The 19,614-nt window shown below is 40.3% G+C and overlaps 1 protein-coding gene across 2 annotated transcripts in view; it reads left to right on the forward strand.

The window, feature by feature from the left end:
- The window catches only part of Dip2c (disco interacting protein 2 homolog C), a 402,377-nt gene that overhangs the window by 161,194 nt on the left and 221,569 nt on the right, over window positions 1-19,614 (forward strand). The gene's annotated exons all lie outside the window — the stretch shown is intronic.

Below are 19,614 nucleotides of genomic sequence, written 5' to 3' on the forward strand. Positions count from 1 at the left end.
TGTTCCCCAAGCTAGGTTTCTTGGATGCAGCCCCAGCATTTAGGTACTGTGATGTTTCCTCTTTAGCATTCTAGGCTGTACAATGACACAGCTTCTAGTTACCTGTCTCTTGAGATATTTTGAAGACCTACTGAATTGCTTAAAATAGTCCCAGCACATACTATGAACCTGAAATCCATGTGTTGGTATAAAAGGTGTGTGCCATCAAATCAGGCAGGTATTTATTCTTTACTCGGTAAAGCTAAGCCATTTAATTTCTGCCTGCCAGCTTAACGATGAAAAAAGTGTCCCAGCTGGGCCGTAGCCCTGGAATCAGGGGTTATTGGGATATTTAAAAAAAAAAACAAAACAAATATATTACAATAACACAAATTTAGGAATACTGTAAGAGAACACAGACCTCAAAGTAGAAACAACAAAAGCATGTTGACCAGAAAAGTAAATGTGAACATTTAGTATTTCTGGAAACTTCCTGGTAGCATGTATAGATGCTATTGCTACTGAGAATTGGGAGAAGATAAAGAATATTGAAAGATGAACAACCATAGTGCTATCCATACCACAGTAGAAGAGGCTGTAGCTAATGACTAAGTTGCCAAGTATTGTATTTTGGGAAAACCCTATAAAATGGCAAAAATCTATAATTAATCCAGGGAATAAAGGTGTCTTTTGTTCACTATGAAAAAGTAATCCAACAAATTCAATATTGCCACTTTATTGTAGAGGAAAAATGATTCTTTTACACAAGAAGGGAGTAGGAACAAATATAATTGTACAGTTATTTATATAAAATCTTTGTGAGATTTTTGCAAATAAAGCATAATGTGAAGCCTCAAGCGATGATACAGACTGTGATGCATGTGTGGTAAGTGAGCTGTGTCAGGTGGCGCTCAGTCGTCGTCCTGATGAAAAGCTCCAAGTGTATCAGCTGTGATTTGTGAGCATCAGATGTAGTCAGTCTGTTTCCTACTCAAAATCCTGTGAAGAGCTCATGTCCTTGTCGTTAAAGATGGGTAGGAGCTGTCCAGGTCTAGTTACAAGTGAGAAAGCTGTTCCTAGAAGATCAGCTCCGACATTGAACACGGAGGAATTGCTGCTATATTCCAGAAGGCTCTTTATTAATCACCAGTGTTTCCCTACTTGGCTGCATCTCCTGTGGGTCCTGTGGGAATAACCTCAGCATGCGTCCTCTTGTCCTGCTTTGTCCTCTTTTTGGCAGCAGCAAAGGTTCTTTGGTGAAAGATTTCCTACCAGATGCCTGGTAATGGGATGGCTTATCCTCAAAGTTTACACTTCTGGGGTGAGAAGAGTCTACCCTAGGCACTAAGAACCTGGTATTGGGTGGATCTTTGGGACTTCAAATGGAATGGGACATTTCCTTGTGGTCTCCCCTAGTAGAGGAAAGGGAAGAAAGGATCCCGTTCCTGCTTCTCGATAGTGCTGAGGGACACCGTCAGTCTCATTTCTTTAAGCTTTTTCAGTTAAAAATTGTATAAGAGATTTTAAGTTATTTTATGATAATTTACAGTTCTAAGAATGGTGCATTCTATATAAACATCATGTAAAATGTGGTAATTTAGCATTTGACAAAGCAAACTGCAAAATGTAAAGATGTTTTATTACTAGAAAAATGTTATTCTGACAGTGACATGTCTGGTCTACTACAAGTGGAAACAATAGCTTTCTCTTTATCTTTTAAGCTCTTTGCTCTTTGGAATTAGCCCTTTGAGGTTTTTTTGCTTTAAACATTGTATTACACTTACTGCATTTATGTTGATTTCTATGCACATGCCAATACATGTCCAGCCTTTAAACATTCTGATATGCCGCTGTTAACTTAGGTTCCCACAATCTAGTTTCCAGAAAAAGTTAAGGAAGCCTAGAAGATTATGCTGGGCTGTCTTTATAGCTTTCCTCAAGGTGATTATCTGATGAATGAATGGACTGGTGAAAGATGTAAGTTGTGGCATAGCTTTTTATGTGAATTTTAAATGTTACCACAAAATTTTAAGTTTCTAAATTCAGACTTGTATTGTTTTCTGCTATTTTCATAGGTGGATTAAAAAAATCAGACAGTTGAAATGGTAGCACTATATCGGGGAGGGAATTTCTTCAAATCCATTTATGTGACCATTGTCAATGTACAAAGTCCCTGCATTGTAGCTGACTGTTGCATGGGTGCTTCTCACAAACAACATTCCACTGTTGCTTGGTTTCCATGAGCAAACTAGATGCAAGTATGAGAGTGAAGAATGCAGTTCTTGGTACCCCAGCTTCACAGTGGGGCTTTGATAGCACAGAGTGAGAAGGGTGTGAGTGTCTGTATTGTAGGGAAACTATCTTTGGCCATGCTTCCTAGATGCCCCTGCTCCAGGTGATGCATAGAGTTCAAGTGAAGAAAGGCTTTCCCCAGGTTGTTGGCTGAACATGAACCACAGCTCAATATAAAATGGAGCCAGGTTTATAGAGCCATGTTAGCTGAAGCTGGTGTGTACTCCATTTGGAAAAGCAGGTGCAACTGTTATTCAGATACAGATCTGAGCACATTAACAAGAAATGGAGGGAACTGTCTTTTTGGAGCATCGTCAGTCAGTGCAGCTGTGGGCTTGCTTCTCATGCTCCTCTACATCCCGGCCATGGCCTACATCGTAGGTTGCACTAGAGAGCACAGCTACAGCAGTAGAATGGGTATTTTCTAATACTTCCATCCATTTCATACAGACCTGCTCAAACTTGGACTGACTTGGGGTATTTTGTCACTCTTTTTAAAAGTTAGATTTAAAGTAGACCAAATAGAAGTATACTTTATATATCAGAATACTGAAATACTTAATGCATCCAAGTACTAAAGGAGAACTTGCTCACTCTGTTTCCAAAGCAAAGGCATAAACAACCTTTTACTTGGCAGGGACTTTACTATGTTTCTAAAAAGCCAGCAAGCACTGTTCTTAAAATAGGCCCATCTGTTTCATTGCATAGATCCTATTAAAAGCCCAGCTAAATTCTCAACACGATGAGACAGATTGCATAATTTTTCTCCCTACTAGAACTTTATAATGCTTTTATCTTAAGGACCATATAGAAAATATGAATAGTAAAACTCCTGAATTATAACTCTTGGTCTTTGTTCACAAACACAGATTTTAAGCTAAGTGTCTTTTCTGTTTCCAAGACAAAATCCTTCGACAAAAGCAATTTAAGAATGGGTTTATTTTGACTTGCAGTTCTAGGGGATACATTCCATAATAGTGGGGGAGACACTGGAAGGAGCAGGAGGCTGGCTGATCACATGGCATTGCACTCAGGGAGCACAGAACATTGAATGCATGCTGTCGCTCAATCCTTTGTTATTTCCAAAGTCCAGGACTCCAGCCAGGTGATGACACCATACCTAATATAGGTGGGCCTTGCCACTTAATTAACAGAATAAAGGCAATTCTTCCCAGACATAAGTAAAGCATGGCTGGCTGTAGTACAGATGGTGTGGTGATCTAGAGTCCCCTGTTCGTGGAACCTTATACTGTAATGGTTGTGCCATCTGTAGTAGGTGAGTGGTAGCCAAATGTGGCTCTAGAACCTTTAAATTTGATTGCTTCAAATGAGAAAGTGAATGTTTAATTTTTCTTTGTTTTGAGACAAGGTTTCTCTGTGCAGCAGAGACTCACTGTGTAGGCCAGGCTGGCCTTGAATTCACAGAGATCCACCTGTTGCTGGGATTAAAGGCATGTGCCTCCCAAATGTTTAACTTTTATTTTGAGTTTAGCCATATATGGCTAATGACTATGGTGGAGGACAATATGATTCTCAGAGATAAGCCCTTTATGTAGATATTTTTACAGTGTTAAATGATGCAGACTTTTTTTCTTAAACAGCGTTGGGATAGAAGTCAGTGTTTTATGTGTGCTAGGCAAACACTATGGCTGAGCTACCTCCTCTTTCCCGACTTTTAAAGCAACTTGTTCCTGTTGATGCTGTTGCCACAAAAGCAGTCATAGCATCTTGTGGGGTATCAGCTGGCTGTAAGGTGTGCTTGTTCATATAGGGGACTGGTGATTTGTATTACACATGGTTAATTTTATTGGCCGGCCACGATGTATTTCAGGGAAAAATACAGGGCTACAGAATGAGCTGCAAAGTAGGCACCTGAAACTTGTTTCTCATACCTGCTTATAGCAAGTCCAAGGCGTACCTCCTCCCTTAGAACTTGTATCTTGCAAGTCTGGGGAACTATGCATCTCTGAAGACAGTCTCTTTTCTAGAAAAGTCACTCAGCATTTGTTGAGATTACATTGCTTACTCTTGTCTTTTCAAAATTCTTCATACTTGCTGCTCTCATTTGTCTTTTGGAACAGTTTCTCCTTCTCCTAACTAGGAGAGCATACCTTTTAAAGGTAGGGTTTACATCCCTATGTGCATTATATAACTTCAGTGAGATGATGTAGGGTCCTTAGAGGGAGACCATCTCAACTATGACAATGGATTGTGCCACTCTAAGGGCCACAGTATAAAGCTACACAAAGCGTGTCTGTGCCCATCAGAGCCCTGGGGTTAGAATGATTAGGGAAAACATTTTAAGGTGCTTTAATGGTGACATAGCTTTATATGTACACATACAACTGATTAAACATACTTTGGGTGGTTGGAGATTGCTATCTTGTTTTCTATCTAGTAGAAAATAAAATTGAATAACTTTTCATTTTTAACTAAGTAAATTGAATCAGCTTTCTATTTTCCCATGATTCCCTCAGAGTGGAGATTGGCCTACCATCTCTGGGAGGACCAAGCTTCATCCATAAACTAAATGGTTTATTCTTTATGCATTTATTTGCCTTTTTGGAGAGGAGTTGAGCTGCTTTGTATTTTTCCTGCCAGTGTACTGTTCTTCAGTCTTAGATGTATGCTGTATTTGTACTGAGCTTTAAATGTACACAACAGTTCTGAATTGGAAATTTTCTTTAAGGTTATAAAGTTTTTGTTATCCACAAATCAGGATAGATTTACAGACAGTCTTCTAGTCAGTACGAGGGTAGTAGTAAGGCAGGTTAGGGAGTTTAGAAGACTGCCTTGCTCAAAAAAGCCTTCCTCACACCCGTGTCTGTTCCTTTAACCGTGTGTAGAGGCTCCATGACTAGGTCCTGGGGCCTGTCTGTTTCCTGGGATGTGACTTCTTTGATTTTCAACTGTAACCTCTGACTACTCAGCATTCTTTGTGCCCATAGGGCTCCACCTTGTTATGACCTCTGGGGGTTGTCCTGGTTGGGATACAGGACTCTGTTATGAAATTTGGAACAAAAGGTGTCTTAGCCAAAGTTAGGGCAGCAATATCACGCCATCAAATTCATTTTCACACTGTGCATCACATAACTGAAGGAAGAAAGGCTGGTTTCACTTGGAGTACTCTTGGTGAGGTAGTGAAAGTGCTAGCTTTACTAAATGTCACTACTTGGGCATGGTTCTCTTTAAAGCTTGAGTGAGAACCAGATCCTGAGGTCTGACAGTCACCTCATAGAAGAAATATGCACGTGTTTTGGTCAGGGGCTGAACTTTTGATCCACTTTTTCCATGGAACTTCTTCTGTTTAAAAAAATGAATTATATGCTCTGGCTTTTTGGATGTGGGCATTTACATATGTCTTCTGAGAAATTATTTTTTCATTACTTTCTATACATTACTTCTTTACATTATTTTCCCCCAATAATAGACATTTGAGCTTTCAAATGAATGTGAAAAATTTCAGAAGTACCCAATAGTGATAATGTAAGAAATGGAAAAATATTTATCTGTAATTTCTGATGTTGCATGATGAATTGTCAACACTGGGAGCTGAGCCAACCAGTGTTATCTGGAAGATTTGTTGATTAGATCTCAGATTCCATATTCCACATAGCCTTTAGGAAAATGTCATTTGTTATATTTACATAGCAGGGGGGAAAAGACTGAGTCATCTGGAGGGAACCTCTTTCTTGGCTTAAACTGCCTATCAATAGGAGGCCAGAATCTCTTCATAACTAACAGAGCTTCTGTGCCATGAGCTGGATGTGGGACAAGAACGTCACTGTCTGGTATCAAGTGACATGTAAGAAAGTTCACGAAAAATAGTGTCATGCCCATCCTTTATTCTAGGAAAGAATGCTTTTGTTTATTAAAAGTGACTATATTATTAAATAAATTTATTATTGTGAGTATATGTGCATGCATGTCCTGGTGTGCATGTGGAGGCTAGGGGACAATTTAATACAGTTGGTTTTCTCCTTCCACCATTACATGGATTCCAGGAGTTGAAATTGAGCCATTAGGTTCACTTAGCAAGTACTTTGGCCTGCTGAGCCATCTTGCTTGCCCCAGAATTTATTATTTTAAAGTAAATAAAATTTAATTTTCTACTATGGTAAATGTTGATAGGTGTAACCCAGAGATTGCTTTTTATGACATTGAATAATTTTGTAAGATTACAGAGGGCTCTAAAGAAAACCATGTAGGTAAACTGGTACTGAGATGGCTACCCTTTATAGTCTACTGTCAGATCTATTGCTGGAAAGAGGATTGGAACCATTACATTTCCCCTCTTTGACAGATCAGAATATTGGATATTTTGGATAAACCCTGAATAATGCTAATCTGATAAAGGCCACTTACAGGAAATTTCTATTGGATATGGCTTGGAAGTTATTAATGATGCTCACCAGTGAGGGTTCACTTTCATGGAGTTGTATTTTAAGACAGCAGCCCACAGAACTCAGCCATCAGCCTAGCTGGAGTTGTTAGATACGCTGAAAAGAACCTTGGGAATAAAAGATCATTCCTACCCTGCAAGTGGCCTCTGCTTTAAATGATTTTGCAAGTCAGAGTTCTCTGAGACGACCATCAGACCCAGTGATTTACTTGAATGCAGACTAGCAATGCTGTTTCAATCACATTCGTAATTGATTTCAATGAATGAGTATTAAAACATCAAGGGGGAGACATGCTGGGCTGGATTGGGCCAGTGCCAGGTGTGACTTCTGCTTGTCTTGCCTGTGGGCTGTACTCTTCCCAGCAACTGTACGTATCACCACACATGAACTGTTGCTAAGTAAAGAGACTCACTTTCACCTCAAATCCAGTTTTTCTGGTGGCTAATTATGTCCACAAGTTGACTACAAATATGGACAACCTTTATTTCCATCCTTTTTAGTAGATGGCTTGAGGCTCATACAGTAAACCACACAGCTAGCCTGGTCATGTGGTATGACCCAGAGACATATTCACCAGGCAGAACGTTCTAAAGATCTTCTTAGAAGACTGAAGAGAGTGTCAAACCTAGCCTTCTCGAACCAGGTTTAATACTTTGCAGCATAGATTTTTATTTTAATTTCCTAAAAACAAACAAATAAACAAATAAATAAAAAATAAGGCAATAAAACATCTCCTCAGTCTTGAGAAGCAATAGCAAGTGTTAAAGGCTCTCATTGAAATGTTCTACAATTTTAATTCCAAGCACTGGCAATTCAAACTGCATAGTGCTTCTGTAGAAACAGACTGAAAGGCTATAAATTAGTCTATGGGTGGCTGTTTTTTGTTTTTTTGTTTGTTTGTTTGTTTTTGCTTTTTGCTTTTTGTGGCAGTAGGCAGAAGTACTAAGACTATTGAGGCCTGAAAGATGGCTCAGCAGGTAGAGTGTTACGCAAATGTGAAGACCATAGTTTGGATCTTGAATACCTATGCACCAGGTAGCCATGGCAGTCTTTCTGTAATATTCATATTCTTCCTGTGGGAGATGGAGACAGGAATCGTGGATTAAGCTGGCCTAGTCCCTAGATCCGAGGGCTGACTAAGGAGGCCTAGATGTTGGCTTCTGACAGCCACACTTATGCTCACATAGTTGCATATGTGTGCATGCATACCACAGACGTGCAAAAATGTACCAAGACTACTGGATGGGGAGAGGACAGTCATCAACACCTGACTAGCTAGTGGACAAGAAGAACAGATTTCTGCTTATTCCTGACATAAAACATAGCTCAAAATGGACCAAATGAGGGCAGAAGCGTTGGTTCAGTGATTAAGAATATTTTTTGCTTTTGCAGACAACCTGGGTTTGATTTCTAGCACCTACATGGTCATTAGCAGCCATTTATAGCAACAGTCCCATGGAATCTGACACTGCTTGTGCTTCAGAAGGCATCAGGCACTCCTGTGGTAGACATGCATGTAGGGAAAATACCCATGCACATAAAATAAGAAGGAATTCAATGTACCTTTTTGTTTGTTTGTTTTGTTTTTTGTTTTTTTTTTTTTTTTGAGTCAGAGTTTCTCTTGGTGTCCTAGACTCGCTTTGTAGACCAGGCTGGCCCCAAATTCACAGTGATCCACTTGCCTCTGCCTCGTAACTGCTGGGATTAAAGGCATGTGCCAGCTGTATTTATCTGTTTAAAGCCCTGTCTTTAAGTATGTGTGGTATTTTCAGTTATTTCTGGTCCAAGTATCAATGTTTTGGCGTGTTAGAGTGGAAGACCAAGTTTAAAACACTCTTACATGGTGTGTTAGCATTAGTATTGCTGTGATGAAACAGCACAGCCAAAGCAACCTGGGAAGGAAAGGGTGTATTCATCTTACACTTCTGTGTCACTGCTCATTATTGAAGGAAAGGAACAGGGCAGGAAGCTGGAGGCAGCCTGGAGCTGCTACTGTGGCCATGGAGGGGTGTTGTCTACCAGCTTCCTCCTCATGGCTTGCTCAGCCAGCTTCTTTATAGAACCCAGGACAGCCTGCCCAGGGGAAGCCTCACTGTCAGTGGGCTTGGCCCTCCCATATTAATCACTAAGAAAATGCCCTATAGGCCTACAAGCCAATCTTATTGAGGCATTTTCTCAGTTGAAGCGCCCTCCTCTCCAGTGACCTTAGCTTGTCTTAAGATGACATAAAACTAGCCAGCACATATGAGAAAACGTTTTCTTAAGCATAACATCTAAAGAATGAAAAAAAAAAAAAAAAAAAAAGAAGAAAGAAAAAGAAAAACATTAAACAGACAGTAAATTTAAAAAAAAGACAAAAACACTCTTGCTTTAAATGATACTGCCAATAAACTAGGACAACTCCAAGAACATAATATATTATTTGCAAATTATACATATGATACAAGCCTCATGTTTGGGTTATAAAAACAACTTTTGTGACCAAAAAAAAGAGCTACTTTAAAGGTGAAGTGGCATTTTGTGATTTTTGATCTGCATTCTAAGATGACAAATTATCAGACCATTGTGTGTGTATGTGTGTGTGTGTGTGTGTGTGTGTGTGCGCGCGCGTGCGTGCACGTGTGTGCATGTGTGCGTGTGTGTTAGGCATCAGTATATTGTTAGAGGATATCCAAAATCCTTTGTCCGTTTTTCCTAATACTTCTTGGTCTTGGAGCACTTCATACATTTACAGTGATTTTAGTCAGATCCACCCTCACTCCCCTTCCCACCCTTCTGAACCCTGAATCCCACCATATGCCCTTCTCAGCCTCATCCCAGCCCCTGTGTGTGAAGCCCATATGGACATGGGTGTGCAGCCATCCCCAGAGCATAGGCAGCCTTCCAGGGGCCGTACTTGCAAAGGAAAGAGGACTCTTCTTCCTCCAGGCAGCAGTCAGCTAACAGCAGCTTCTCAGCTAGGGCTGGGATTGTAATTGGCTTGATACTGTGTGTGTCTTTGCCTGGTAACTGCAGCTGCTATGAATCCTTGAGTGCAATGACCATGCCGTATCCAGAAGATGGTGGTTTCACAGTACTCCTCCTTGTTTTATAGCACGTAACAATTTTTTTCTTTTCTGTTTTGTTTTGTTTTGAGACAGGGTTTCTCTGTGTAGCCCTTGCTGCCCTGGAACTTGCTCTGTGGCCAGCCTCAGACTTGCAGAGATTCACTTGCCTCTGCCTCCTGAGTGCTGGGATTAAAGGTGAGCATCACTGCAGCCCAGCTAACAATTCTTTTAAAGTTCATTTTCATTATGTTAGTAATTATAATAAAGATGTATCATTTTCACCCCTTCATCCCTCTAGTCCCTTCCAATAGCCTTCCTTCAGACCCCTCCCAAGTCATGTTCCCCTCTTTCAAGTCGATAACCTCCTTTTCTTTGATCATTGCTACATACATCATATGTATGTATGCTTGTACAAACACACATATAAATAAATACAACTTGCTGAGTCCAGTTTTGCTCTTTGTGTTACATAGTTTCAGGGTAATCACTCTGCTTTGAACAGTCAGCGAGGGAACTCATCCATGGGAGGGGCCAGTCCTTCTCCAACTGTCATTGGCTGTCCATCAATAATATCTAGAGTTTGGATACCCAGAAATGTCCCTTTTTCATGTTAACATGTCCGTTGAAAGTGCAAGATCTTGTTTCTAGGAGAGACTGTTTCACAGCAGACTTCCTGGTATCCTGGCTCTTAGGCTCTCTCCGCCTCACTCTTCCAGATGTTTCCTGAGCCATTGATGTAGGAGCTGTGATTGCTGGGGCTAGGTTCTCAAGCGTGTGTTGCTCTCTACATTGTGTCCAGTTGTGGTTTCCTGTGATGGGCTTCTATGGTGACAGTGTGGGCTCTAGGGTAAGACTTAGGACGCGGTAAGGAGTTGTGTTGGTCAAGGAAAGGGTTGTAGCAGGTGTTTGTCTATGGTTCTTATGGGGATTGCTGTCAGCCTAGCACGCTTTAACTTCCTAAGATAGATGTGTGTGTGTGTGTGTGTGTGTGTGTGTGTGTGTGTGTGTGTGTGTGTGTATATGTGTGTGTGTATATATATATATATATGATTCACTGAGGCTTTATCAACTTTGCTGTTATTTGTCCCTTGTCCCTTCTTCTTCCTCTTCTGTATCGACTTACCTCCCTCCTTCCCATTTGGAACCCTGCCCCCACCATTCCATTTCCCCACTTCATATCACCTATGTCCTGCCAGTCCCCTCCCAAGTATAGCCCCTTTATAATTTCATGTGGGTTTTTTGTTTGTTTGATTTTGTTTTTTGTGTGTTTGTTTGGTTAATCTTTGTTAGTATACTCAAGTGAGGATTTGGAGCTAGGAACCACAGATGAGAGGAAATGTGGAGAGTCCTAAAAAAAAAACCACTAAACTAAAATTAAATTAAATTTACTGCCCAATCCAGCTATATATACTGTGGCATATGAGTAGGGACTTGGCATTCTATTTCAAATATTTGTTCATCTCTATTTATAATAGCCAGGAAATAGAAGCTACCTAATGTCCTCCAACAGATGAATGTATAGTGAAAATGTGGTACATATACATAATAGAATATTATTCAGTTGCAAAGAAAAACAAAATTTGCAGGTAAATGGATGGAAGTAGAAAAGATATCGAATGAGGTATCCCAGACCCATAAAGACAAAGCCTTGTGTGTCCTCTTATCTGCGGTTCTTAAGTCTTTCTGCCCTTTTTCTCCCAAGATGTTTCCTGAGCCTTGGGGGAGGAATGTTACATTCAGTCGTTTATTCTCAGGATTTTGACTTGTTATGAGTCTGCATTAACACTGCTCACTATGAAAAGAAAGTTGTTTAATGAAGGTTAAAACAACATACATCTATGTATGTAAGCATAAATATTTAGAAAACAGTCTGATGACACAGCGTTTAATGCAATAGTAGATTACTCCTAGGTTGTGCTCAAATTTTAAGAACTTTTTTCTTTCTGCTTCTCAGTGCTATGGATTGAACCCTAATGCCTCACACGTAGTAGGCAAAATGCTGTACCACTGAGCTATATTACATTTCTACTTCTTTGTAGAATTTTTCCACTTTATTTTTTATTTTTTAAATAATTTATTCAGGTTACATCCTGATTGTATCCCCTCACTTGTATCCTACCGTTTCCCTCCCCCCCCACTCTCTTTTACCCTAGTCCTCTCCCCTAGACCTGTGACAGAAGGGGACCTTCTCCCCCACCGTATGATCACAGCCTATCAGGTCTCATCTGGATAGCCTGCTTCCCCTTCCTCTGAGTGCCACCAGGCCTCCCCACCAAGGGGAAGTGGTCAAATAGGGGTACCAGAGTTCATCTTAAGCCATATGTTTGAGCATATTAGACAGTAGCAAGCTGCACGTACTACGTTACAGTTCATTTTATTAACCTGTCTCATAAAACAATTGTGTGTGTGGAAAGCTGACTGAAGTTAGAGTTGGGCATCCTACAAAATCAAGTTTCTCATACCCAGATGGTCTTTGTGTGCTGTGGTAAGAGGTGCTATCCTGCTGCATTAGCCTCATCTCCATGGCAACCTATGTGTAGCACGTTTTGTCACTTGGTGTTTTCCTGCAGAGCTTCTCACCTATCTCTCGGTGGGGTGTGTATATTGTATATTCCCTATTCCCTCCATGGAAATAAATACTAGAACCTGTCCAATTATTCACATAGAAAGGTGAACAGACCCTAGGGAAGCAGCTGTATGGGCAGGAAACAGGAAACATGGCTCCAGAGACCTTTGCAAAGGAGAGAGATTTATTCATGACAGCTTGAGTGATATGCAGGAGCAAACTTTTTGGCAGACTGGAGGTGTCCACAGTCTACAGGCCTCTGGTAGATCTGCATACCCAGTTAGCCTCTGCTGAAACTGCATCAGTGTAGTCATCAGCATACTCACTTGGTGTTTATCAAGCATGATAAAAATAGCTTTTCTCCTTTGCTTGATAAAATATCTCGGCTGAGCCAGGCATGGTGGTGCACGCCTTTAATCCCAGCACTTGGGAGGCAGAGGCAGGTGGATCTCTGTGAGTTTGAGGCCAGTCTGGTCTACAAAGTGAGTCCAGGACAGCCAAGACTACACACAGAGACCCTGTCTTGAAAAACAAAACAAACCAAACAAACAACCAAACCAAAATAAATAAATGAATAAACAAATAAACAAATAAATAAATAAATAAAATCTCTGCTGACTAAGGCTAGTGGTTCAGGACTGATTTTCTGGAGCAATGATGCTTATATATGCAAGACATAAAACTTAGTTAAGGAGATAGTGAAGTGTTTGCCATGAAACCAGAACTCAAAATTAAGACCAATGAGAATAGGTGTGATGGAATACACACCTACAGCCCAGTGCTATGAAGGTGGAAACAGGTGGATCCTTTGCGCTCACTGACCACTCAGCCTAGTTTAATCAACAAGCCCCAGGCCAGTGAAATAATGCTGTTTCAGGAAACAGATAGCAACTGAAGAGCAACACCTGAGGTGGCCCTCTGAGTTCTGTGCACACTGGCTCCCACACACACAGAGCCCTTCAGCCGTAGAGTCCCTTTGCTAGGGTCAGAGTAAGAGCACCCTTCCCCACAATTAGTCATGGAAAGTTATTTGCCTTTGGAGCACTTTTGCTGCTATTTTATTAGAGAATTAAAATTATCTTTCTTTTGTTTCTGTTAGATTTGGGAATAGTTAATTAGTGATTTCTGAAATGCTATGGACCAAGTTGCCTTGTCTCTTAGAAGTTGTATGTTTTGGGAGTTGTTAAGTAGAAATACCAAGGAAATAACTTCCTCACATTGTACATCTGCATTAGGAGAGAGGGGTAGGGTATCTGTGGAGGGAGTGCTCTAGGCCCTGAGTTTTGTTAGAATTGTACAAATGTTCCTCAATTCAACCATGTGATAATATTTGTACAGGAGATGAAGTCTTTTGCCTCTTGTCCCATCGGTGGGAGGTGGCAGCCGTGGGATTTGAACACAGGTCAACTGTGGCTCTGGGGAGGTTCAGTGGCCTCTGGCCTGGGCATGTGACTTGGGCACAGTATTGATCCTATGGAGAGGCATTAGAGGGTCTGGCCTAGGTGCAGCCTTGCCACACACTTGGCCTTTATGTGCTGATAGAGGGAAAGATCAACCTGGAGAACAGAGTTGTTGGGAAAAAGTGTTGGGCAAGGTGTGACAGCACCCCAAGATGTGATAGCACCCCAAGTGTTCCTGGGTCTGATAAGGCCTTTTATATCTTAGACCATTGTCAGGGAGGAGTTGACATATCAGTATGGTCTGTATGAAAAAATCCTGAAGTGGGGCTAGCCCTCAAGTGAACTTCTAAGCAAGCTGTCCCCAAGCAAAAATGCTTGATCCAGGCACTATTATTCATACAATTTATTAAATCAATTGACCCCTGAAAGATTTTTTATTGTATTTTATAAACTGTAGTGGTGCTTACCTTTCATTGTTGAAGTAAATATATTTCAAAGCAAATGTACCTTATAGGCTTCAAGAAATTGGAGACAGGGTAGTGCCTCTAGATTTCCTGTTTTTATTTTATTTTATTTTTGTGGTAAAATACAACAGGTATACAGTTAGGTAGCACTAGATATGTTATTTTGCAACCATCACCACTATCATCTCTAAACATTTCTTTTTCCAAGACAGAAGCCAGGACCACAAACTCTGTCTTCTGCCTTGGCTGCTTATAATCACCAGTGTTCACTCTGTAAGAGTATTGTGAAAGGGTGAAGACACAGGAGACTGTCTGTTTAGCTGAAGCATTTAAAGTTTTCTTTTCAGTTTGTCCCTGTGGTGTTGCACAGGACACTAGGGCTTGCCTGATTGGGCAGCTTCCTTGATAAGGTTGAGGCACATTTCCTCAAACCAGTGTCCAGAGGTGAGGTCCAGAGTAATGTAAAGTTCCTGTGGGAATCTTAAATTTCCAGGAGACATAAGGGTAAATGGCTGTAAGACTTGGCAATTTTGTCAAATGGAGAATGGGCTTTGTGTTTCCACGCACATTGCTGATTTCAAACATCATGCATTGCGTTTATAACTGCCTGTTACCATAGACACGGGGTGGTATTTGCTTGTTACTTGCTCTGTAACACTCTGTTTTGCGGTGGTGGTGGTTGTGCACACTCAGCTTCTCGTGGGTTCTTGCTTTCTGCTGAATGCCAGTCCTGGAGGAACAGTGTGGGGACCGTCAGACAAGGCCCCCATGCAAAGGGCTCCTGACACCTTTGTTATTTACTTTTTTATTTATTTCTCTAAAATATTTGTTGTGGTGCTTTGTATGAAGTGTTTTTGTACTTGTTTTACAATGTAACTAGCTTTGAAATAATTTGGTCTTGTACATTACAGATCTGCCTTAGTCCATAACCTATTTTTTTAAAAACTGATTTTTCAAGTGTTATTTCACTAAACAAAAAAGAACCTCTCTTATAGGGTAATTGTAGCTTTTGTAAGAATTTAGTTTTAGGGACTGGAATGTAGCTCAGTTGGTAGAATAAATTTGTCCAGCATCAACTAAGCCTTAGATTCAGTCACAGTCACCACATGAAGCCAGTATGGTTGTATAATCCAAATACTTGGGAGGTAGAGGCAAGAACATCAGAAATTCAAGGCCAGCCTGGGTATTTGAGAGATTTTTCTTTTAAAAGATTTTAAAAATGACTTATAGTCAAGTAAAAATTTAACGGCATATTTAAATAGGGAAATGGACAGTAGAGCAGGCTACTTCAAACTTCTGGCCGTGGAGGACTTGGAAATAGAACACATGATTGACATCTATTTTTTGGTGAGGTGGTTAGCTGTGTTTTTGGCGCTGAGCTTCCTCATGCACTCTAGGCTGGCCGTGCACTGCTGTGCAGCCTAGGGTGGTCTGTGAAGTCATTATCCTTTCTAACCCTCCCCCCAGTGCTAGGATTAAAGGTGTGTGTGTTGTTATGCTCCATGGAACAGTGAATTCTTTATAAGTACTGTTTACATTTATTATTGTAAGTTTTAAAAAGCCTCTTTATTTTCAGGTTCAGGTGAAATCATTATCAAAATGATGAAATACAGCAATAATTAAATGGTTAATGTAGTTAATCTGTGAAGGTTTTATTCCATTTGATAAGAAATGCTATAAGATCTCAGTAGATAGAAAGCAAAATAGCATGAAAGATGATTCAGAGATAGTATGAAGGCTTTTTTGTCTTCCTAACAATCATTGTATTTCAATGATACAGTTTTTGCACATAGCGGTTTTTATGGTATATATTTCAAAATCTTCATATTAATGTAGTATTGTGATAGTATTAGTAGCTACCATTATCTTGTTAATTTAATTACATTTAAAAATCTAACAAGGTTTAGTCCTTTCTGGATAATAGTAAGATCTGTAAGGTTGTTTGGTTAGAGACTGCACCTCCCATCTCCCCCAAATAAAAAAAGCAAAACTGAAAAAAAAACCATGAAGCACAAGAGGATGGCTATATTGACTTGGATTTGAGAGAGGAGGAAGGTCTGATGATTCCAGCTTCAAGAACCCTAAGTCATGGTCTTCCTATTGGCTCCTGTGTTTGGTTGATATAGAAGAGAGTCCAGAGTTGTAGTCCTTATTTAATGATGAAAGTCTTCAGGAAACATTTTTCTTTCCCTAGAGGATACAGACCAGAAACAGAAAGAACATGGAAAGTGACTGTAAACTCAACCCTGAGAGAGACCTGCCATATCACACTGGAAACAGTCTCAGTTGTAGCCAGAGCAGCAGATTTATAAGGGCCTCTACTCAGTCTAGCCTCTGGTATGTTACTTAGCTTTCCTCAGCGTTAGTTATCTCCAGTGTTCTCTCACTTTGTCTTAGCTCAGGTAAAACAAGAAACCTGTTTGTAATGTCATCGACATTGTTTCCTAGGATGTCATGAGCCATTTGATAAACTGAGGGATGTGGAGTGCTTACAGCCAGGCAATCTAAATACTACTTTTATTTTGTAGCTTCTATGTAAATTAGCTGTTTTGTTTTGTTTGTTTGTTTGTTTGTTTGGGGGGGAAGGAATCATGTACGTATTGATTTGATTTGTTTGAAATGAAGTCTGATGTAGTTTGAAGCAGCCTGGAACTAGCCATGAGGCTAAGAATGACCTTCCTGCCTTCACCCTGGAATGCTAGGGTTACAGGAGTGTGTCACTGTGTCTACTTTATGATGGCTTGGATTGAACCCTTCCAGGGCCTTGGTAAAGTGAGCACTTTACCAATCAAGTTACAATCTAGCATACATTAATTACAAGGCCTGGAAATAGATACCAAGGTATTAGTTCTTACTTAATGAATGCATGCTAAAACCTGTTAAAAGGTCTTGGAGAAGAGCATGGGCACTTGCCAGTGTGGAGATTTTACCCTCCAAAAGCAGGAGATTATTCCCTTGGTGGAGCCTAGAGTACCCCAAAGAGACCTAGATGGTTCCTATTTTCCTACAACTTCCTTTAGATGCCTTTCCTGTGCAGTCAAAAAGGGCAGGCAAGCCAAGTGGGCTTCTCCCCTCATTGCTTAATTGTGGATGAATGCTTCCAGCTCACCTTGTGGATGTTTAATGAAAACATGAGCTTAGTGTACTGTGTGCTAAGGATTATCTAAAATTGGCCTTTGTGTGTGGGATGTTCATGTTTTATCACTACAAAATATGTAGTGTTATGCATTATCATAGCATTTGTAATTCTTTCTGAGGAAAAAAAAATGTGAAAAGTTAAAGATTAGCCAGTGGTTTTGAAGTCAAAATAGAGACCAGAAACCTGTGGTAACGAGAAAAAAAAAAAAAAAAAAAAATGGTTTAAGATCTTCACCTTCCCTGTTTGATTTCACACTTCCTCTTTCCTGTCCATGCAGAAGCTATTTTCTGGAAAGAAGATTTAATCAAAACTGAGTCATAGGCTTAACTTCCAAAAATACCATGTGGCTGTCTTTGAGCACTCTTTCCTCATGTCTTCTACCTCTCCAGTCACTAATCCTGAATCCCATGGCTGACTGTCTCAGCACCTCTCCTGAATCAAATCCTCCCAAAACTTGCCTTCTACTGCTGTTATTATTACTAGGAAATGGAATGGGCTGGGGATGGGTGTTGCAGATGTAAGTATCTCACAGTGAATACAAACACAGAAGCTGAAGTTCTTGTAAGAAAAACAAGAGGGAAGCTAGAGACAGACAGCAAAGGGCATGTGTGAGATTGAATGATGCTGTTCTTTGGGGCCGTCAAGGAAAGCACACACCTTGACCTTGGACTTCTGATTTCAGATCTGAGAGAGAAGATATTTCTGTTGTGTGAACACCTAATCTATGATATTTGTGGCAGTGACCCTGGGAAATGAGATCTCTCTGAAAACATCCAAGTCCTCAGTCATGACCTGGGACCATGAGGATGGGAGCAAAATGTTGCAACAGTGTCAGATGCTGAAATATCCTTACCTTTTCATGGAAGGCTTCTGAGATTAAGCCATTATAGCAAGTATGAGATACAACATCACATTTTTTATGTTGCAAACAGTTATTTCTTAAGCACATTTCCCTCCCATTCTCATTAAATACATGGCGTAGAAGGGTTGAATGTGAGAGTGTGGTGCAAACCACATAGCCTCTGATGTTCTGTTAAGGCCCATCATAAGATTCATCTTAAAGTTTTAAAAAAGTGTGTGTGTGGACAAAGGAGAATAGAAGTAAAGAAGGTAGAGTGAAGCCAGCTGTGAATATTATGACTTTAAATTCTTTCTGACTTGTGTCCTGTCCCTGTAATATGGACAGGATGCATTGGTAGCTTAAGTTAAAATGTGTGAGGAGAAAACAGCAACAACAACAGTAGATTTGCAAGGAAGCTCTTAAACTAACCACCACACAGTGCCACAACCAAGAACTGGCCTCAGTAAGGGATTCTAAATGCAGGCAATTTCAGCACTCGATAAGCTAATGTCCTCAAAGAATTAAGGTCTAATGACCAGCGCGAAATTTGAGTTTGGAAGGAGCTCCTGTGTTAAAGGTATGGAAGTTGACTGTCTGTACTGTCTCTGGTCTCTTGGCTCCTGTCTCTTACTGGCTTTTTGTATCTCTATCTTCTATCTGGTCTTAATCTAGGAGGGATGACTGTTTAGTAAAAACTCCCATCTCACACTGTAACCTATTTTGGTATCCTCAAACCCTTTACTCCTCCTGTCTCAGCCTCCTTAGGGCTGTGATTAAATCATATTCGTTGGAAGCCATGAATTTTTTCTTCTTGCAGCACATAAACATATTAATATAATATATTGAGGGACAACAGAGTCAATTCTGATCCTTCCTTACATGTGGACATTAAAATGACAGAATCAAGACTTAGAAATATCTATAAGCTGGAAGATTGGATGGAGATCTCTGACATGATAGTCACATCATTGAATTCAATCATGTTTAATTCAAGAGGAAATCCAGTTGTAGGCTTTGCTTAGATAATGTCATCTCTTTTCTTGCCAGTGAGAAGATTCTGTTCTGGGTTCCTTTGGTAGAAAAGAAATTTCCAGGTGTGTAGGTGTGTGTGTGTGTGTGTGTGTGTGTGTGTGTGTGTGTGTGTGTGTGTGTGTGTGTGTTTCCTGCTAGAACCATTTCTAGAAGTTATTCTGGATTTATATAGTATGAGAGTGCATCTGTATAACAGAGAATGATGGGTGATTTAAAGCCCTGAAAACTAGCTTCCATAAGAAATGGAAATCTCAGCTCACTGAGGATATTTGAGCTGGAGGTACATGGGTCTCCTCAGAAGATGAGATGGAACAAATGGATGGAAGTGTTGGAGGTTGGTCTGATGTATTTTGATGCTAATTACTGCTTGCTATCTCTGTGGCCCACTGGTACCTTGCTAAGAGCCTAACCTGTTTGACCAATAAAAGGCCATCATCACACCTGGGCAGGG

The sequence above is a fragment of the Acomys russatus genome, chromosome 9 (assembly GCF_903995435.1).
Source record: "Acomys russatus chromosome 9, mAcoRus1.1, whole genome shotgun sequence".
NCBI classification, from domain to species: domain Eukaryota; kingdom Metazoa; phylum Chordata; class Mammalia; order Rodentia; family Muridae; genus Acomys; species Acomys russatus.